At 42.4% G+C, this 22,352-nt stretch overlaps 1 protein-coding gene and 1 pseudogene across 3 annotated transcripts in view; one reads left to right on the top strand and one right to left on the bottom strand.

Moving 5' to 3' along the window:
• Grb2 (growth factor receptor bound protein 2) overlaps window positions 1–22,352 on the top strand; it is a 74,775-nt gene that overhangs the window by 12,537 nt on the left and 39,886 nt on the right. The gene's annotated exons all lie outside the window — the stretch shown is intronic.
• LOC125365700 lies at window positions 15,632–16,406 on the bottom strand (annotated as a pseudogene).

The following is a 22,352-nucleotide window of genomic DNA, read 5'->3' as shown; positions in this document are numbered from 1 at the left end:
ACAAAAAAAAAAAGAGAGAGAAAGAAAGAAGCTTCTTCATGGTTTGTAGCTTAATTTTGAGCCTCCTTGTTTACAAGAGCATCTGTTCTCTACCTGACACATGTTAATTATGTTGCCTACCCAATTGACTAGAGCAGTTTGTCCTTTTGGATGTATAATTTATCTTTATGGGGTGCTTATCAAAGAGTAAGGGAAAACTGAAGTTGAAATTTTTCCCTGATAGCACACAAAGAAACTATGCTGGCCCTGTTTCCCCCTGCACACTTTAAAATAGCCTGTGGTAGGTGCCAGTAGAATATTAAATGTGACTTGAGAAAGTTGGTATGATGTGGTCTGTAACTGCCTTTGTGTGAATGTCCCAAGTATTTCTGTTTGTTGATACTGGTAATATTTCAGGAAAAGCCAAAGTAATATGCAATGTGTGTCCAAAGTAATGTGTGTTCACTGTGTCTCAGCTTTTGGCATTCTTTCCTCTGAACCTTAGTCCAGATTGTTGGAATTTGCTAGCCATTTGTTTACCACCCCTGAATGCAATTCTAGAATTTAATAGAGAAGAAAGTGAAATGTGTTTTATAGAAGAACTAGAGAGGTGCTTATGATTTTTGTTGTTGTTATGTTGGATCCATCTGTAGTTACTATTTTACCTTGAATGCCCAAAGCAATGGAGTTATACTCTGAAGTCACCTGTACAGAGTTCTCTTCTCTTCCTCTTTCGCTTTCTCTATGTTCCCTTCTCTCTCACCCCCTTCATTCTCTCTTCTCTATCTTTCCCTCTGTCCCTCCCTCCTTTCCTTCCATTCTTCCTTTCTACTGGGCTAGGGCTTGAACTTAGGGCCTTGGCTCTCAGTTTAAGGCTGGTACGCTACCACTTGAGCTATTATATTACCTTCACTTCCAGTTCTTTGCTGGTTCAAACTGGTATCCTCAAATATCAGTAGCTAGGAGTACAGATATGATACAGACACTGGCACCCAGCTAGTTGTTTCTTTTTTTCTTTTCTTCTTCTTTTAATTTTTGGTTGGTCCTGGGGCTTGAACTCTGGGCCTGGGTACTGTTCCTGAGCTCTTTAGCTCAAGGCTGAGCTACTTGAGCTACAGTGTCACTTTTGGTTTTCTGGTGCTTAGAGGTGGACTTTCCTGCCCAAACTGGCTTTGAACTGCAGTCCTCAGATCTCAGCCTCCTGAGTAGCTAGGATGACAGGTGTGAACCACTGGCACCCAACCAGCTAATTGTTTCTCTCTTGTTTTTTTTCTCACTAGTCCTGGGGCCTGGGTGCTGTCCCTGAGCTTCTTTTGCTCAAGGCTAGCACTCTAGTACTTGAGCCACAGCACCATTTCCAGCTTTTTCTGTGTGTGTGATACTGAGGAATTAAACCCAAGGCTTCATGCATGCTAGGCAAGCACTCTATCACTAAGCCACATTCCCAGCCCAGCTAGTTGTTTCTTATTGATATAATTGCAGGTTGGCCAGGTACCAGTGGCTCATGCCTGTAGTTCTAGCTACTCAGGAAACAGATCTGAGGATCACAGTTCAAAGCCAGTCCAGGCAGGAACTGTCTAGGCAGGTTTATGAGACCTTTATCTCCAATTAACTACCAAAAAGCTGGAAGTGTTGCTGTGGCTCAAGTGGTAGAGTTCTAGCCTTGAGTAAAAAAGCTCAGGAACAGCATCCAGGCCCTGTGTTCAAGTCCCAGGACTGAGACCAAAAAGAAAAAGAAATACAGATTGAACTTCTTGGAAGGTGATACTGAGAAACTCATAAGGGAGAAGAAAGCTTTGTTGTGACACGAGGCTCTTTGAGGATATCTTGACTCAGTACTGTTCCCAGCTGTAGTCTTTAGGAAGACATATTTTAGGAAGACCTGTCTTTCCTTTTTTGATATCTTAGCTAAAACTCAGAGCAAAGTAACTTAGACTATCAAATGACTGCATCATTCTTGTAGAGAGATAATTTGGTGTTTTTGTGGATGATTACTGTGTTTAGCAGATAAACCACTAGTGATATCATATAATAAGACTGGCTATTCAAATACTTACATTTGTAGTCTGTACAGAACACTTTTCAAGCTAGTTTCTCTACCCCACCCTCCGTGTGTGTGTATGTGTGTGTGTGTCCGTGTGTGTCCATACCCGTGCTGGCCCTGAGGTTTGAGTTTGGCCTGGGTGCTGTCCCTGAACTTTTCTACCATTTGAACCATAGCTTCACACTGGCTTTTTGGTGTTCAGTTGGAGAGAAGAGTCTCACAGACTTAACCTGCCCAAGTTGGCATTGAACTGTAATCCTCAGATCTCAGCCATAAGTGCTGGCTTTTCCCCTCTTTTTCTTAATCTATAGATGTCTCAATTGAACTTACTTAGAAACTTGGGCCTGGAAGGCTGTTCTTCGTATTATAGCTTACTTAGTACTAAATCAACTAAACAAACAATAGGGATTTGAGGGTCTCTCTTTAGACAGTATTCTCTGATTACTGTCTCTGAAGTTTGCCTGAGACATTTGATAAGTTTTAAATCAGTCAGCTCTGAAAACAGTGTATAACCTTGCCTCATTCCATAATCAGACAATAAGATACTGTTTAACTTTCTTACCAGATATTTTATGATAAGGAAGAAAGTAAACCAGACTGTTCACATTTATTTTATGTTTTCTTTGGGGAAAGAGAAGATACATATATTTGGTGTTTTCCAATTTGGTGGATAACTGGGATATGAAATCATAATGCAATTATTGCTTTTGAATGGTGGCCATTAGTTTGTTATTTTGTGGCTTTATTTAAAAGACAAGACAAAACCTTGCCTTTTCTTTCATAAAACTGTAAAATGGAATGACAAAGAGAGGCATGCTTTGTTCTAAGAGTGGTTAGCAAACAAACAGAACCGTTTTCCTCATTTGATCTTTAGAGTATAAACCAGCTTCTTTTGACTGGCCTTGATGTCATCTGATAATTCTTTAGAGAGCCCCAAAATGTTTACAGGTTGTTGGAATAGCATTGAACAGCTTAACTTTGAAATAGGTGAATGGTTGCCTTCAGTTCTGCCTGTTTTTGTTTTTGTTTGAGATGGCGATTTCACTGACTGTCGCAAATTTGTAGGCTCAAGTGATCTTCTCACCTCAGCCTCCAAAGTAGCTAGGATTACAATAAGTGCCATAATATCTGACTGCCTTCTCTTGATAAAGAAGACATGTAAGCTGGGTACTAGATACTCAGGGAGGCTAAAACTTGGTGCATTGTGATTTGAAGCCAGCATGGCCAAGAAAACTATGTGAGACTATTGAGAGACACTGTATAAGCAAAAAAGAAGAGGAGGAGGGGCAGAAATGTACATGTGAGCATCAAAAACATTACATCTCAATATAGTGAAGCAGACTGGGTCTTTGCCCTCTGACTAGATAAAGTTCAGAAGGATTATAACCTATCGCTATCTTTTGAGGTCGTGGTGAACCGGTGAACCTTTTTTTTGGTGATTAATTGGAGATAAGAATCTCATGAACTTTCCTGCCCTAGCTGGCTTTGAACCGGAGTCCTCAGATCTCAGCCTCCTGAGTAGCTAGGGTTACAGGCGTGAGCCACCAGTGCCTGGCTCCTGTTGAACTTTTAATTAGTATTGACTTCTAGCCAACAAACCCCTTCCTCTATACAGTCCCTCTATACATTGACCCACTACTACCCTGAGAAAAGAGAGGAAAATAAAAATGTTTTACTGGAAGTATAAAACAGAACTGAATGCTTTACTATATCTGTCTTGTTACTTTTCCTCTTGGTTTGGAAAGGAGTGGGCACTGTGGCTTGAAAATAGAAGGGCTTCTCCTGCAGGCTTCAGGCCTTGCATGATTGAAATGCACTTCAGTTCCCCATCCTTGTAGTGTAGGCTTGAGATAGTTCCCTCAGTAAGGCATTGGATATATAGCTAAGCCGCAGTTGTCTACGCTGGGTCTATTTAAGCATCAACCCCCCCCCACCCCCCAAGGATTGAAGTCACCATGTATGAATACTTCACCTTGTACTGTGTAGGAATTGAAAGACAATTTCATGCCTGCAACTGTACTCCTTCTGTTGTAGAACTGGCTTCCTGCTTTCTTTGGCTCTAGAAGGGAACCAGTCCTGTTGAAATCATTCAGGTGTTCTCACTGGCTGGTACACACTACCTTTATTATCTTCCTGTACTACTTGAGAAATAGGTCTTGCCTTCACATTGAGCTCTTCGCCGCATCCTCCTGTCTCAGTGCTGACCGGCCTATTTCAGTATCACTCAGAGCATGTCCTTGAACTAGATCCTGGGATGAGTTGTGTGGAGAGTTAGGAGGAAAAAAATGTAAAAGGCACTTTTCTTTCTTAGCAGCTATAAAGTCAAGTAAGAGAAATAAGATTAGGGCTGGGAATATGGCCTAGTGGTAAAGTGCTCATCTCGTATACATGAAGCCCTGGGTTCGATTCCTCAGCACCACATATACAGAAAAAGTCGGAAGTAGCGCTGTGGCTCAAGTGGTAAAGTGCTAGCCTTGAGCAAAAAGAAGCCAGGGACAGTGCTCAGGCCCTGAGTCCAAGCCCCAGGACTGGCAAAAAACAAAACCAAACAAAAAAGAGAAATAAGATTACCATGTAAAATGGTATAAGTAGCTAATTAACCTTGTTTTGTTTTGTTTTTGCCAGTCTGGGGGCTTGAACTCAGGGCCTGGACACTGTCCCTGAGCTTTTGCTCAAGGCTATACTTGACCACTTGAGCCACAGCACCACTTCTGGCTTTTTCTGCTTATGTGGTGCTGAGGAGTCAAACCCAGGGCTTCCTGCATGCTAGGCAAGCACTCTGCCACTAAGCCACATTCCCAGCCCACATATCAACTTTAAATTCTTATTTATTTATTTAATTTTTTATTGTTATTATAAAGGTGATGTACAAAGGGGTTATAGTTATATAAGTCAGGTATTGAGTACATTTCTTTTTGGACAATATCACCACTTCCCTCACCCAGTTTTTCCTTCCCATCTCCACCTTCTATATATGTGGTGTTGAGGAATCGAACCCAGGGTTTCATGTATGTGAGGCAAGTACTCTACCACTAGGCCATATTCCCAGCCCCTGTATTTCATTCATTTTTTTAAAACGGAAGGTACTTTGCTTGAGTTCTCTCAAGGCATCCAAATTTGTCTTCTATTTGTCAGCGAATTGTACCATTTCCAAATAGATTCTGTACAAAACTTTTGTTGTTGTTGGTGGTGGTCGTGGGCCTTGAACTTGGTGCCTGGATGCTGTCCCTGAGCTTTCTTGATCAAGCCTAGTGCTTTACTACTTTGAGCCACAGTGCCACTTCCAGTTTTCTGGTGGTTAATTGGAGATAGGAGTCTCATGAATGTTCCTGTCCAGGCTGGCTTTGAGCCATGATTCTCACATCTCAGGCCCGAGTAGCTAGGATAGCAGGTGTGAGCCACCAGCACCTGGACTCTCTTAAGGAGACTGATTGAACGGAAGAGCAGTCTTCCCCCTTGGAGAAAGAAATGAGTGACAGAGCGATAGAGTGAATCTGATGGAGATACACTGAACACATGTGTGGACATGTCAGTGAAACCCCTTATACAACTAATTGATGGTAATAAAAAGTGGTTGGCTGAGGTGGTGCATGCTGGTAATTAATGAGGATGATGAGGCAGGAAGATCTCTCATCTCTCATTCTTTTTTCCTTTGTGGTATTGGGGGTTGAACCTCAAGCATGTTAGGCACTTGCATTTTGCTTTTGAGACAGGCTCTTCTTAGCTTTGCCTGAACTGACCTTGAACTTTCAGTCCTCCTGCCTCCCTAGTAGCTGGGATCATAAGTATACTTCACCACACTTGTCTGTCTTTTCCTATTGATTGCATAGACCTTTTCTTTCTGAGCCAGCCCCCTTGGGATTTCAGGTGATTTAAAAAAAATTGTTTTATGTATGCTATGTACCTTACTTTAAAAGTGCACAGATAGATACTCATTTTATTAACAGTAAAGTGATGATAATTAGTAATGAGCATTTTGCATCTAGTTCACCTTGAAGAGCAGTTCAAGAAATTGAAGTGCTCTGCTCAGGAGTTTGTTTGTTTCCCCTAATGACTGGGATTTGACCTGATTTTAAATCTTTTAGGCTGAAGTTCACTGTGGTCCAGCTCAGTATCATAAAACTTTGAGACCATTTAAAGAGAAACCACAAATAGCATTTTGAAGAAAATTTTAGTCCTTTTGGCAGATACTCTTAATTTATTTTACTACCTCATGGATGTAGGATGAGACCTCTGGAGTTGTAAAGCATACAGGCTCTAGGCTAGACCTTCTTTGGGTCCCAACTCTTCTATTGGCACATCTAGCATGTGATCTTGGGTTAATTTATTAACAACCTTGTGTTTTATAGTAATGTTGCCTTCCTGGGCTGGGGATATGGCCTAGTGGCAAGAGTGCTTGCCTCGTATACATGAGGCCCTGGGTTCAATTCCCCAGCACCATATATACAGAAAATGGCCAGAAGTGGCGCTGTGGCTCAAGTGGCAGAGTGCTAGCCTTGAGCAAAAAGAAGCCAGGGACAGTGCTCAGACCCTGAGTCCAAGCCCCAGGACTGGCCAAAAAACAAAACAAAACAAAACAAGCGTAATGTTGCCTTCCTGGGGTTGTATCGAGGAATAAAAGAGCCAGTGTGATGTGTTAGTGTGCTTACAGCAATGACTAGCATAAAGTAGATGGAAATTGCTTACTGGTTTTTTTTTTCCCCCCATGTCAGCCCTGGGGCTTGAACTTAAGACCTTGGGAGCTGTACCTGAACTTTTGTACTCAAGGCTAGCATGCTACCACTTGAACCACAGCTCCACTTTCAGCACTTTGATTTGTTTTTATTTTTTGTGCTTAATTGGAGATAAGAGTTGTACAGACTTTCCTGCCTGGGCCGGCTTCAGACTGTGATCCTCAGATCTCAGCCTCTTGAGTAGCAGGACTACAGGTTTGAGCCACCAACACCCGCCTGCTATTAGTTTTGACTCTACAAGTGTTCAGGTACACATTTGGATAAGAGTTGTCAGTCAGTGAACAGTTGCATCACGTGTCTCTTTTTCTATAACACTGGCAAGTGCTTATCAGGTTTTACCTCAGATTCAGGACTGTTTAAATCCTGTCCCAGAGCCCAGCTGAAAGCCCAGAATTGATGGAGCACTGTTTGGAAGATGAGCTGTTTCTTCATTTTTACATGACTGTAATCCTCTCAGGATTAAACCTGAGGCAAAGATTGATTCTTCTGTAGAGTCCTCTGCTGTGAGGTGTCCACTTTAGAATTCTTTTGTTGATTACTAATAGTAGATGTTTTGAAAAAAAATCAACCTTGGGAAAAACTCATGCTGGTGTTTATACTCTTTAAGAATATTAAGGACTCTCATCATCCATAGTGTGCTATGCAGAGCCCTGGGAGATATTCGTTTTGGTTTCAAGACTGATGATAGGCCTATTTCTTTTCCTTCTCAGCAGCCTTTTTGAATCTTAAGGAAGCCTTAAATGATGCTTTAGTATTTCCTTCTTTATATTGCAGGAAAGCTTAGAGCCTGTCTTCACCCTCTCTCTAGCAGCAGGTCCTCTCTTTTTTGTTCTTTATTTTTGTGGTACTAGGAATTTAATTTAGCGCCTTGTAAGTGCTAGACCGGTGCTCTACCACTTGTGCCACACACACCCCCAGCTCTTTTTTGTCCTAGTTACTTTTTTTTTCTCCAGTCTTAAGGCTTGAACTAAGGGCCTGGGCACTGTTCCTGAGCTTTTGCTCAAGGGTAGCACTCTCCCACTTGAGCCATACCACCACTTCTGGCCTTTTCTGTTTATGTAGTACTGAGGAATCAAACCCAGGGTTTCATGCATGCTAGGCAAGCACTCTTCCACCAAGCCATATTTCTAGCCCATGTCCTAGTTACTTTTTGGGATAGGGTCTTAGAATATGCTTGTAGTGGCTTGGACTGCAGTCCTTTTGTTTTATGCTTCCTACCATTGCTGGGATAACAGATGTGCATCACTATGCCAAGGTATTGCTTAAGATAGACCTTTTTTTTTTATTTATTTATTTTGGCCAGTCCTAGGCCGTGAACTCAGGGCCTGAGCACTGTCCCTGGCTTCTTTTTTTTTTTTTTTTGCTCAAGGCTAGCACTCTGCCACTTGAGCCACAGTGCCACTTCTGGCCATTTTCTGTCTAGGTGGTGCTGAGGAATCGAACCCAGGGCCTCCTGTATACGAGGCAAGCACTCTTGCCACTAGGCCATATTCCCAGCCCTTAAGATAGATCTTGTTGACCTTGTCCAGCCTGGCCTCAAGCAGCAATCCTCCTTATCTCTGCCTCCTGACTAGCAAAGTATTTTCCTCATCATCCTGACAGTGGCTTTTATTTTCAACTCACTCTTTATTTGCTTTAGTTATTTTTTTATGTAGAGTCTCATGCTTTTTTGTGTGGAATTACAGCCTTTACCATCACACCTAGTTGGTTTGTTGAGATGGGAATCTCTCAGTTTTGCTTGGGATGGTTTTCCACCTCTCAGGTACCTGGTATTACAGGTATGTGCTACCATGCTTAGCTCTTTGGTAAATGTAAATTGGTTGAGATAAGGGTCTTAGAAACATTTTTGCTCAACCAAGCCCCAACCCTTATGATCTCAGCCTCCCAAACAAGTAGAATTACAGGCATGAGACACTGCACTTAGCTTCCAGCCTAATTTATTCTGTAGTTTAACAGTGGGTTTACAAAATCAAGGTTTAAACTGGGCATGGTGGCACCGGCCTGTAATTCTAATACTTGGGAGGTTGGATACCCTGCCTCAAAATAGGTACATTTAAAATCCAGGCTTAGCAAAATGACAAAAGCTTTTTGTAACATTTCCCTGCAACAACAAGAGTAACAAAACAGTTTGGTCCTAGCCAGGAACAGTGGCTCATACCTATAATTCTATGGAAATTGGGAGACTTGAGGTGTGAAGCCATTCCAGGCAAAAAAGCAAGCCAGATATGGTGGCATGAGTTTATAATCACGGCAACTCAGGAGACTTTGGAGAATTGAAGTCCAAAGCCAGCCCTGGGAAAAAAGTGAGGTCCTATCTGAAAAATAACTAAAACAAAAAAGTATGGGGCATGACTCAAATGGTAATGCACCTGCCTGGCAATCACAAGGCCTGACTTCAAACCCCAGTGCTGCCAAAAATGTGCAGAAGGAAAAGAAGCTGGGCACTAGCGGCTCACACTTATAACTCTAGCTTCCTGTGAGACTGAGATCAGAGAGATCACAGTTCCAGCCAGGTTAGGCAGAAAAGTCCACAAAACTCCATCTTAACAGAAAGAAGCGAGGAGTTGTATTATGTCTGTCATCTCACCTAGGACAAGAAGCTAATAAACTAGGTAGATTACAGTCCAAATGTGTGCCTGGGCTTGCAATGAAAATATCTAAAAAATGACTAATAGAGGAGTGGAAATGTGGCTTAGTGGTAGAGTGCTTGCCTAGCATGCATGAAGCCCTGGGTTCGATTCCTCAGCACCACATACACAGAAAAAGCCAGAAGTGTTACTATGGCTCAAGTGGTGGAGTGCTAGCCTTGAGCAAAAAGAAGCCAGGGACAGTGCTCAGGCCCTGGGAGACACACACAGACACACAGACACAGACACACACACACACACACACACACACACACACACACACACACACACCCCAAAAAAAAAAAGAATGCAAAAAAGGATTGGCGGTATGGCTCAGTGGCAGAGTGCCTAAGTAGTAAGTGTGAGATCCTGAGTTCAAGCTCCAGTAGTATCACTGAAAAAAGAAAAAAAGGAATGGGTTTAGTCGTAAAGGAAGAGGAAATATACTTTGAACTTTGTAATTGCAAGATATACTGATCATTTCACATCTCTTTCATGTCATCATTTTATAGACACCCCCCCTCCCATTTTCTCTGTTTGTTTTTGTTTTGTTTTGAGTCTTGTTGTATAGTCCAGGCTACTCTTTGAACCTCACGATTCTTGCCTCAGCCTCCTAACTGCTGGGTACAGGTATGGGCTACTATGCCCAGCTCAGAGATCTTTAGTTTCAGACAGCTGTATATAGGGTTTGAAAGGGCTTATGGGTGGATAGCATATCTAATATTTTTTTAAATTACAAGTCTTTCCATTTCTCTGTAATATTTTAAATTAATATACACTAGAAAAAGACAGAAAACGCATAATCCTATATAAATCTCTTCATTAAGTGCTGTTTTTACTGTTGTAGGTCTCTTAGGTACATATTACTGAAGATGTAGCTTAGTGGTAGAAACCTTGCCTACCTAGCTCTGGCCATCCATCTCCAGCACTGGAAAGACAAAACAAATAAAACCTATAGCTCGGTACCAGTCATGCTTATCTTAGCTACTCAGGAAGATCACAGTTCAAAGCCAGCCCAGTCAGAAAAATCCCCAATACTCTTATCTCGAATCAACCAGCAAAAAGTCGAAAGTAGAGGTGTGGGTTGTAGAATGCTAGCATTGTACAGAAAAAAGCTAGGAGAAAGCTCCCTGGCCCTGAGTTCAAGGCCCAGTACTGAAAAATAGTACAATAAAAGTCTATGAGATTCAGTCTTCAGTTAAACAGCAAAGTGCTTGATTGGAGGCATGGCTCAAGTGGTAGAGTGCCACCTGTGAACAAGAAAGCTGAACAAGAAAGAGCTCAAGAGGCCTTGAGTTCAAGCCCCAGTACTAGTAAACAAAACAAATTTCTAATGATTATATAATTACTTTCCTACTGGTAGGTATTTTGATTGTTTCTATTCATTTAGTTCATAATCTTTTTTTTTTTTTTTTTTTTTTTTTTTTGCCAGTCCTGGGCCTTGGACTCAGGGCCTGAGCACTGTCCCTGGCTTCTTCCCGCTCAAGGCTAGCACTCTGCCACTTGAGCCATGTATATGTGGTGCTGGGGAATTGAACCTAGGGCCTCGTGTATCCGAGGCAGGCACTCTTGCCACTAGGCCATATCCCCAGCCCTAGTTCATAATCTTAAGAAGCTTTTAGTGGGTGGAGGAGGGCTGTACTGGAATTTGAACTCAAGACCTAGAGGCTTTTCTTTCTGGAAGGGGTGCCAGTACGAGAGCTTGAACTCAGGGCCTAGGTGCTGTCCCTTAGCTTTTTCACTTAAGGCTCCATTTCTGACTTTTTGGTGGTTAATAAGAGATAAGAGTTTCATAGATTTACTGCACAGGTTGGCTTCAAACCATGATCCCCAGATTTCAGCCTACTGAGTAGCTAGGATTATAGATGTGAGTCCCCTGCACCTATCAAAGGAGGCCTTTAGTGCATATATTGCCCTATTGCCCAAAGGACTGAACTAATGTTACCTAGCTTAAAACAAAATTAAGTGAAAATAACCCTAGCTAGAGTATGTAATAATAGCACAGCTAATTTATGCTTCATTCTCTAGTCTCCAGTAACAATAGAACATTATTTCAGTATTTCAAAGTTTGGCACTGTTTATGGGACTGTGGTGTTCATATTTGTGAAATGATTAAATATGTTTGGCATTTAATGACAGTTTCTCTGAAGAACATTTCATTCATGCTATTCTTTCAGATGACTATAATTTGCTTTTATGACTCTGTCAGATTAAACTAAATAATTTTACTGTAGGAATTCAGTGTGTAGATACCTTGTATTTTTAATTGTTTTCCTTATTTGAACTCAATGAGTCGGTCTTCTAGAGGAAAATCATCCATCCTAAATCATGTCTGTAAAAGATGGGAAAACCCACAAATCAGGCTTTGTTTAGAATGTACTGCAAAGTTTGATCTGTAAAGCTAGGAAGCTCTGCTCTGCTGAGGGCAGAAAGGTAGAAGGAGCTAAGCACTAGTGGCTCATGCCTGTAATCCTAGCTACTCAGGAGGTTGACATCTTAGGACTGTGATTCAAGTCAGCCCATAAAGGAAAGCCCACAAGACTCTTACATCCAGTTAACTACCAAAAAGTGTCAGAAGTGAGGTTGTGGCTCAAGTGGTAGAGTGCTAGCCATGAGAAAAAAGTTCAGCGACAGCACCCAGACCCTGAGTTCAAGCCCCAGAACTAGCACCAGAAAAAAAAAAAAAAAAAGAAAGGGTAGAGTGTCAGTTCATGAGACACCCTCCTTCACGTGGACCCACTACTATTTTAGTAGACTGGGAATGATATGTTTAGGGAAAGCTTTTGCCAGTCCTGGGGCTTGGACTCAGGGCCTGAGCACTGTCCCTGGCTTATTTTTGCTCAAGGCTAGCACTCTGCCACTTGAGCCACAGCGCCACTTCTGGTCCTTTATCTGTGTATGAGGTGCCGGGGAATCGAACCCAGGGCTTCATGTATACGAGGCAAGCACTCTTGCCACTAGGCCATATTCCCAGCCTTGTGGTTGGTATGCTTTTGCATGCACATAGTAAACAAAAATACTGTAATTGTTAACCAGATCTTAGTATATAAATCAACAAACATCTTAGGGCTTGTTATTTGTTTGTTTGTTAGTTTGGTGGTGTGAGCCATGACACCTGGCCTGTTTTATTTTCTTACAAGAGGAAAAACAAAACAAAACAAATCCCGTGTACAGCTTCCTGGAGCAAACTTGTTTTACCCTTCTGACTCTTCTTGGTGTAGGCAGTGCAACCTCTCAATATTGACTAGGGCTGCTGCATAGACTGTGTATATATATATATATATATATATATATATATTTTTTTTTTTTTTTTTTCTCTTCAGTCCTGGGACTTGAACTCAAGGCCTGGGCACTGTCCTTGAGCTTCTTTTTGCTCAAGGCTAGTGCTCTACCACTTGAGCCACAGCACCACTTCAGGCTTTTTTGGTTTATGTGGTACTAAGGAATTGAAGCCAGGGCTTCCTGCATGCTAGGCAAGCACTAAGCCACATTCCTGGCCCTGCATAGGCTGTATTTAGAGTGTAAATGATCACAGGCATGGCTAGCCTCTTCCTCTGAATAAGGATTGGCCCTACATCAGCTCTTGATGCCCTGCACTCAATATAAAAGTAACATTGCCAGTCTGTGTGCTTACTTTTGACTTTACAAGATTGGATTAAAATGACTAATAGGGCAAAATTATAGTGTTGGAGTGTTTTTTCTTTGTGAGACAGGGTCTTGTTAGGTCACCCTGCCTGGCCTAGAACTGAGATTCTTACCTCAGCCTCCCAAATGTGCTTGGTTTGCAGATTGGCTCAGCCTGAGCAGACAAAATCTGACTCTCTTAACTCCAATTAATTAGCAAAAAGCCAAGGTGGAGTTGTGGCTCAAGTGTCAAAGCACCAGTTTTTAGCGAAAAAGCAAAGCCAGAGTATAAGACTTGAGAAAGTCTCAGACTCTCCTACACAGGCTGGCTTTGAACCACGATCCTCAGATCTCAGCCTCCTGAGTAGCCAGGATTGCAGGTGTGAGCCACCATGCTTGGCAAAACTGTTCAGTTCTTGTGCTGGCTATGTTTTGACTTCTTGAGGGCTGTGTCGGGTGGTTACTATATGGTGACACACTGTAAATGTAATACACTTGTATTATAGAAAGCTTTGTTATCCAACCCTGCTGTAAATGCTACTACTCAAAAAATAGTGACCAAAGATATTGGAACTTTCACTTTAAAATGTCCTGATTAGCAGGGCACCAGTGGCTCACATCTGTACTGAGGTCTGAGGATTGCAGTTCAAAGCCAGCTGGGCTCAGAGACATGGCCCCAGCCTGAGTTAAAGCCCCACAACTGACCCCCCCCCCCAAAAAAAAATCCTAACTTCTCTTCATGACAATCTGTTGATGGATGCTCTGGTCTTTGGAGGTGAGGCCCTGGAGCAGGGTGGAGATAGAAGTGAGAAGCAAAGTGCAGCCTTGGACTCGGAGTGGGAGTAGACTTAAGGTAAGGTTTTCCTTTTCCCTGTGCAATTTTGATTTCCCAACACCTCTTCTTAGTGCTTCCCCTCTTCCATCTATAATTTGTGCCCAGGCAGATTCTGTGAGCCCTTTGCCACTTAAGTACTGCATCTTTACCAGTGGAAGTAAAATGGAAGGATTAGGAAAGCCCTCTGGAGTGGCCAGTGAGATGCCCTCTAGTCTAGCACTACCTCCTGTAATTCGGGTGACTGTGTCATGGATGTGTAATGTGGTCTTGGGCTAAATGTGCAGACAGCAGCATCTCCAGAGAGCTCCAGAGAGCAGAGGCTGCATTTCTTTGAATCCAGCAAAACCATAATTACTGTGTTTTCTCTTCAGAACTCTGTTCTATGCAAGGACTCTTAGGCAAAGCAAGCCTTATCCTCTTGTAAGTAGTCATTTAGAGTCTGGGTTAACTTTTTTGTACAATTTTACAGCCTCACCAGAGAAAACTTTGCAGTGTTTCATTGACCAACATTTTTTGACAGTAATGTTAGAAATACTGTGTCAGGCAGTCTTAATGCCTATATTTAAACAAAATCTGGTCAGTTTTCTATCCGTTGCTGATTTTGCCTGCACTTTGAGTTGTCTCATATTTCTGGTCTTCAGTCACATGGGTCCTTTTGTCTGGTACAATCTTACTATTACCATACATTAGCTACATGAGGATTTCATTGTGACATTTCTGCTCATGTACATAGTGTGTTCCATCAATCCCCCATCAAGCTCCCTTATCCCCCAACCCCAATACAATTTCAAGAGGTCTCATTGTTCTGTTTTCATACTTGCCAACAATTATTTTTTCAGTAACCTCCATCCTCTTTTCACCCTCTTTTAGCCTAAACTCCCTTAACAGCCTGTTTCTCTTTCACCTATTGTCTTGTATAGTCTTCAGCATAAAATGTCACAATCAGAGCCGGGCACTGGTGGCTCATGCCTGGAATCCTAGCGACTCGGGGCTGAGATCTGAGGATCGTGCAGGGCTTGATGTGGGTGGCCGGCAGCCAACCTGGGCAGGAAAGTCTGTGAGACTTTTTTTTTTTCTGGCCAGGGCTGGGGCTTGAACTCAGGGCCTGAGCACTGCCCCTGGCTTTTTTGTTTTGTTTTGTTTGCTCAAAGCTAGCACTCTACCACTTGAGCCACAGACCACTTCTGGCCTTTTTTCTTTTTTCTTTCTATATATGTGGTACTGAGGAATCGAACCCAGGGCTTCACGTATACAACAAGGCAAGCACTCTACCAGTAGGCCATATTCCCAACTTCTGTGAGATTCTTTTTTTTTTTTTTAACCACTCATCCCATTTAATTACCTGTTATATGCGCTGAGGAAACCGAGAACATTAGGCCCCAGGGCAGCAGTGCTCTGAGATTCCAGCTCAGGCCCCCTCTTTGTGACAGATTCATGCACACATATCCACACACGCCATTGACCCAGGCAGCAGTACACATGCATGCACAGGTGGCAAAGAACCACAGGGGAAGATGGTAAAAGGAGGAGATGGTCAGATCCCTTCTGTTGCTGGCTAACAAGAGTCAAAATTTAAACAAAGGCAGAACGTAGGAGAAAACTGGGATGCTCAGACAGGAGGTTGGATAGATGAAGAGGGAAAGATGCAGGGGAAGTTTCTGGAGAGCAGCCTCTGATGGAGATGTCTTCATTTATCGGGAGCTCAGATGGGAAGAGGTCTTGTGACTCCGATGACAAGCTAAGGTCGAAGGAATGCACAGCAGCACTACCTCTGAATCCTGTGCTCTCCCCAAGGCAGAGGGCATCACAGTCACCCACCCCTGAGTCCTTCCATTAACACTCTTAAGGACTTTCCCCAGTATCCAAAAGGAATGACCCCCACCCCCCAACACACACACACACACACACACACACACACACACACACACACACACACAGTTAGGTCCAGCATAGGCCAAAATGAGGCCCATCGCAGAAAGGCTCAGTAACTCTTCTTGGTGGAACCAAAGCCAGAGAAGCCCATCACGGCTGCCATCACATCCTCCTCCTCAAAGGTCAAGTCCTCCTCCGCTCTCCTTTTCTTCTCCTCCTGCTTCTCTTTCTCGTATGCTTTAGCCTTTTCTTCTTCTTCTCCGAGTTCCTTCATCCTTTCCTCAAAATCATCCTTCTGCTTCTGTTCCATCTTCTTCTTATTGACCTCAAAGCGTTTCTTCACCGGATCCAGGGTAGAGCGTTCCACACGCATAGACATGCCCAGGTTCCGTTGATCTCCAAGCCTTACGTTTGTTTCCATTAATATGATCCAGGAAGTTGATAGAGTCACCGCACAGTCACAATCGTTGCCGTAATATCCCCCCATCTCAGACTGTGGGGTTGTCTTGGTAATGACAATTGTCTTTCTAAGCTTGGATTCCAAGTCCACTTTGGAGCTTGACTGGCTGCACAGGTTTTCCATCCTTCTTTTCTCTCTCTTCCGTGAGTCTCTTCTCTGCAAGTTTCTCGTATTCATCTTTGCCCCACTTTCGGTGAAAGTCCAAGTTTTTTGTCCTGCTGCCGGACGCCATCTTCCTCTGTGAGACTCTTATCTCCAATGAACCACCAGAAAACCAGAAATGGGGCCATGGCTAAAGTGGTAGAGCTCTAGCCTTGAGCGAAAAAGTTCAGGGCCAAAGCTCAGGCTCTGAGTTCAAGCCCTACGACTGACCCCCTCCAAAAAGTCCCATCGTAAGCTTGGGCTTAACACAGACTTCCCTTCCCTTGGACACACCGCACATTTCCTCATTGCTTGGAATAGGCCACAAGCTCCTGCTTTTGACTGTTCTTCTTTTCCCTCCATGCCTCTCTACCACCCTGTAGTGCTTCACACCTCTTTTTCTTTTTTTTTTTTTTTTTGCCAGTCCTGGAGTCTGGACTCGGGGCCTGGGCATTGTCCCTGGCTTCTTTTTGCTCAAGGCTAGCACTCTGCCACTTGAGCCACAGCGCCACTTCTGGCCATTTTCTGTATATGTGGTGCTGGGGAATTGAACCCAGGGCCTCATGTATATGAGGCAGGCACTTGCCACTAGGCCATATCCCCAGCCCCCTGGCTTCTTTTTGTTCAAGACTACCACTCTACCTGTTGAGCCACAGCACCATTTCTGGCTTTTTCTGGTTATGTGGTGCTGAGGAATGGAACCCAGGGCTTCATGCATGGTAGGCAAGCACTCTACCGCTAAGCCACATTCCCAGCTGCTGCACACTTCTTGCTACCTCCTGCCCCCTGTTTTTGTGTTTCCATAGTATTTGAGACTCTTCCTTAGTGATTAGCAGCATACTAATTTAATGTGGAGGACGAGAGGAGGCAACTTAGAAATGGTCATCAGTCAATGGCACTTTAGTCCATGGGTGATAACCATCTTTATGTCACCTGGCATTGCCCTACCAGAGCTTACCAGTTCATATGGTGCCTCAGCTCTTTTGCCTTCATTGAAATGATAAATGAACTTTTGAAATTTCATTGGATGAATATGTATGATATTTCCATATATATGTATTTTATGTGCATATACACATATATACATATTTAATGAGTTTTTAAAATATTACTACACAATAAGCCATGCCAATTTCTTTTTTTTTTTTTTGCCAGTCCTGGGCCTTGGACTCAGGGCCTGAGCACTGTCCCTGGCTTCTTCCCGCTCAAGGCTAGCACTCTGCCACTTGAGCCACAGCGCCGCTTCTGGCCGTTTTCTGTATATGTGGTGCTGGGGAATCGAACCTAGGGCCTCGTGTATCTGAGGCAGGCACTCTTGCCACTAGGCCATATCCCCAGCCCCAAGCCATGCCAATTTCTACCACTCTTTGTTTTGACATTTATTCCATCTAAAGTCATAGCAGCAATTTCTTTTGGTAGTCATCTAACATATGTGGAAAATAGCAATAAAAAAGGAGGCTCTAGCATGTACACTTTCTTGCCTGAATTTGTTCTTTATCCTTTTAGTGTTTAAGAAATAACAAAAATTTCATAGAGGTAGTTTGAAGTTGCCTGGTGATAGTTCTGAGTTATGTGGTCGATGCATCCCATAGCCTTTGTGAAGTGTCAAGAATAGCTTGGTAGGGGATTGAGTTCTGGGGAGAGGAGCGTTTCTTCATCAGATGTTTCTTCATCAGATGTTCTCTTGTATTTACTTGGTTGTCAAAAGTGATAAGGTTTGAAGGAAAGACTTCATGTTTTTCTAGCTTTACCAGATCACATAGCTTAACAAACAGCTGTTTGAACTCTAATTGTGTCCCTGCATTTCCAGGGATGCTTTCAGGCCTTTATTAGCAACACTGATAGTATGCATGCTATGTGGTGTCAAAATAGCTGTAGCCAAGCTGAATGTGTCCAAACTGAAGAAGATGTTAGGGTCAGAAAGAACAGATGGTGAGCACTTTCCTTCATTAGTGTTAGGACATCTTCACAGTGAGCATCATACAAGCATGTCTGACATGCTTTTGACTCTTTCTTAAGATAGAATTTCGGTTCTTCTAAATTCTAAATAAATACAGGACGCCAACATATCTTACAGAAACCAACTCTTGGAGCATGTACATACTGGCTGCTTTTTAATTCTATCCCACTTCTACAAGGAAACATTACAAGTGAGTTAACAGAGCCTTAGAGGTCTTGTTGAGTGACGTATGTGAAATTGCCAGTCGTTTAGATTTGAACTATGGGCACACTAGATAGACATTTTCTATTAGGTTCTAGAACACCGAGTTTACCAAAACTGTGTTTTAGAAAGATTACTTTTGAGCCAGGTACTGGTGGCACACACCATAATACTAACTACTCAGGAAGCTGAGATCTGAAGGTCAGAGCCGGGGACAGCGCCCAGGCCCCAAGATCAAGCCCCACAACTGATCAAAAAAGAAATTGTAGATAAAGAGTGTCATGGACTTTTCTGCCTCAGCTGGCTTTGGCTTGTAATCCTCAGGTCTCAGCCTCCTGAGTAGCTAGGATTATAAGCATGAGCCATTGATGCCCAGCTTTTTCATTTTTTAACTAATTTTGCCTTTAAAAAATTTTTAAAAATGGAAGCCATAATGGTTCTCGTAAGGATTAAAATAAATCAGATATGTACACATTTGAAATAGCTATTATATAATTAACTGTTACAAGAAAAGGCAGTTTCAGCCAGGCATAGTAGGTCATACCTATCATCCTAGCCACACTGGTAATCACTAGGAAAGTAGCTTCAGGCCAGTCCAGAGTTTGCAAGACTCCATCTTAGCCAACAAAAAGTTGAATGTGGCTGTGTGCACCTGTCATTCGCTCTATTCAGGTAGTATGAGTAGAAGAATTGCCAGCTAGGCTGGCCAAGGCAAAAAAATAACTGTCTGAAAAATAACTAAGGCAAAAAGTGATGGAGTTGATTTAAGTGGTAGAGTACCTGTTTAATAAGCATGAAGCCAAGTTCAAACACCACTGAGCGATTCCCACTAGCCAGAAGATTTCAGTACTTTGAGGTTAGAGAGATGTTCATGCCATTAACAAAGATGAGAAAGTTAATTAACTAATTTGGGCAGGGAACAGTAAAATGTTAAGCCATGGAACAGCCCAACAGAATCTTTGCCCAGTACTGTACCAAGTAAACACTAATAGATTTAAGTTCTTTCTAACAAAGTAATTTTTTCTGTTGCTTTTCAGCAAGAAGCAGCGTTGATATTGAGGAACTTAAATTGAATAACAAAGCTTTGTGACTTTATTTTTTAGGTAATGCCTATTTCATGATTGCTTTTTTTTATTTATTTTGCTTTGTAGTACTGGAGTTTCAACTTGGTGCTTCACTCATGCCACCATCCCCTTTTACTCATTGTCTTTCTAATAGGGTTTTAATTTTTGCCTGGACACTAGCTAGACCATAATCCTCCTATTTATACTTCCAAATAGCTACAGTGACAGGTGCACATGCCTGGCTTTTTATTCGTTGAGATGGGGAGTGCCTCTCAGACTTATTGTCTATACTGGCTTGAACCATGATTTTCCTGATCTCAGCCTTGCGTATAGCCAGGACTACAGGCATGAGCCACCATGCTTAGCATTGTGATTACTCTAAAACAGAGTAAGCTGAGTGGTAGCCCACGGCTGTAATCTTAGCCTCAAAATGCTGAGATCTGAGGATCATGGTTTGAAGCCAGCCCAGGAAGAAAAGACCCTTATCTAATCAGCAAAAAGCTGGAAGTAGAGGTATAACTCAAGTAGTAGAGTGCCAGCCTTGAATGAAGAAGCTAAGAGTACCCAGTGCCCGAGTTCAGGGCCCAGTACTAGTAACCCCACAAAACAACAACAAAAACAAACAAACCAGAGTACTGATAGAATTACGACCCTTTGGGAAAACTACTGGACCTGCCAATTTCTCTTCCGGGTATATATCCAAAGGAAATGAAATCACTGCCTCATAATAATGGCTTTACTCCCCTGCTCTTGGCAGCATTATTTACAATAGCTAAGACATGGACACGACCTAACATGGATAAGGAAACTGCGATGTATACATACAGTAGAATTTATTCAGTCATGAAAAATCCTGCCATTTGCTACAAGAGGATGGACCTGCCATGAAAGGCTGGCATGATCATACCTTACAGGTAGGCTCTAAAAAAAGAGAAGAAGGGGAAAAAATCCAGACTGAGTCAGTAGTAGAACACCTGCCAAGCAGGGTGCAAGCCCGAGTTCAAACCCTAATACTACCAAAAAGAAATAAGTAAATAAATTAAGTCAGATGTGTAGAGATAGAAAAGAAACATGATAGAGCAGAGGAAATAGGGAGATGTAGATCAGGGAACACAAGTGGCAACAATTTAGATGAATAAGTGGGAAAATGTAAGTTTCAATAGAACTGTAGTTGGTAATGGTTAGATTGTATTCAGGATCTTTGCTATATGAGATTATAGCTACTCTTGCCACTGGAGAGAAAAATGGGTAGATGTGTGATGGTGGATACATTCATTTGTTTCACTGTAACAGTCTTGTACTACAATGTTGTATACCTTAAATATATACACAGATACTTGATCCCAAATAACTAAGATTTGAATTAGCAGAAAACCAGAGAAAAGGACGTTTCAGGAAATAGTATTTACTCCTGAAGTATTTACTGGAGTATAAGGGGGATATAAGTTTAAAGGACAGCTTGTCCTTAAGCCCCCCCCCCTTTTTTTCTTTCTGGTGATAATAAAGTGTGTGTGTGTGTGTGTGTGTGTGTGTGTGTGTGTGTGTGTGTGTGTGTGAGAGAGAGAGAGAGAGAGAGTTGGTTCTTAATCAGAGCCCAGAACTGGTCCAATTTCTCTGCCCAGAAATAAGTCATTTTATGTATGAACATTTCCCCCCATTTTGTTAAAGCACTCTTTTCAAATTACAATGAACACTACTTGTGATGGTCTAAACAATAAAAGATAAAATATTGGGTTAAAGATCAGACATCATTTAATCAGAATTCCAACTCAGCATCTCTGAATTCCCCCCCCCCCTCACTATGCCTGTAAATAACATGTGTAACCATTGCACAGGTTTTCATTAGATGCATTGTGCCATAATTTAACATTCCACTACTGTTTGGTATTTTAGGATAGTTCCTTTTTCCCCCTGCTATTTATAATAATACTTAGGTAAGCATCCTTGTTATAAAGAATAAGACCCCATACATGATAGATATGGATATTAAAGAGATGAAGAGGAAAGTAATTATGAAAGTAATGTGTCCACATCAAGTCTCAGAGAAGAGAGTTTGGGCAGATGGTGGATTGGGCATGTGTAGCATGAGATGTACTCTTCTAGCTCTTCTGTTTGGCTTTTGAGCACCCTGCCTTCCATATCCACTGGTTATTGTTTCTGGTTACTTCGTAACTTTTTTGTTGTTGTTGTTGTTAGTATGAAGATTTTTTTTTTTGCCAGTCCTGGGCCTTGGACTCAGGACCTGAGCACTGTCCCTGGCTTCCTTTTGCTCAAGGCTAGCACTCTGCCACTTGAGCCACAGCGCCACTTCTGGCCGTTTTCTATATATGTGGTGCTGGGGAATCGAACCCAGGGCTTCATGTATACCAGGCAAGCACTCTTGCCACTAGGCCATATCCCCAGCCCCTAGTATGAAGATTTGAACTCAGGACCTCAGAATTGTCAGGTAGTACCTGCTCTATGACTTGAGCTACATCCCAGCCCCTACTTTGTCTTTTAAAGACATGATTGTCTAAGCTGAGTGCTGGTGACTCAATGCCTGTAATCCTAGCTACTTAGAAGGCTGAGATGTGACAGTCAAGGCTCAAAGCAAGTCCAAGCAAGGAAGTCTAGTTAATTAATTATCGAAAAAGCCAGAAGTGGAGCTGTGGCTTGAGCAGTAGAGCACTAGCCTTAAGCAAAAAATAGCTCAGTGATAGCACCAGGCTCTGAGTTCAAGCCCAAGTTTAACATCTGTTTATGATACAAAACTTTTGAGTAAAAAAGAACAATTTCATTCTCTGTAGTAAAATAGAATTCATTAAAGTAGGAT

This window comes from Perognathus longimembris, chromosome 17 (assembly GCF_023159225.1).
Source record: "Perognathus longimembris pacificus isolate PPM17 chromosome 17, ASM2315922v1, whole genome shotgun sequence".
NCBI classification, from domain to species: domain Eukaryota; kingdom Metazoa; phylum Chordata; class Mammalia; order Rodentia; family Heteromyidae; genus Perognathus; species Perognathus longimembris.
Note: the sequence above shows the minus strand (reverse complement) of the source record. Positions and strands in the feature narration are given on the sequence as shown.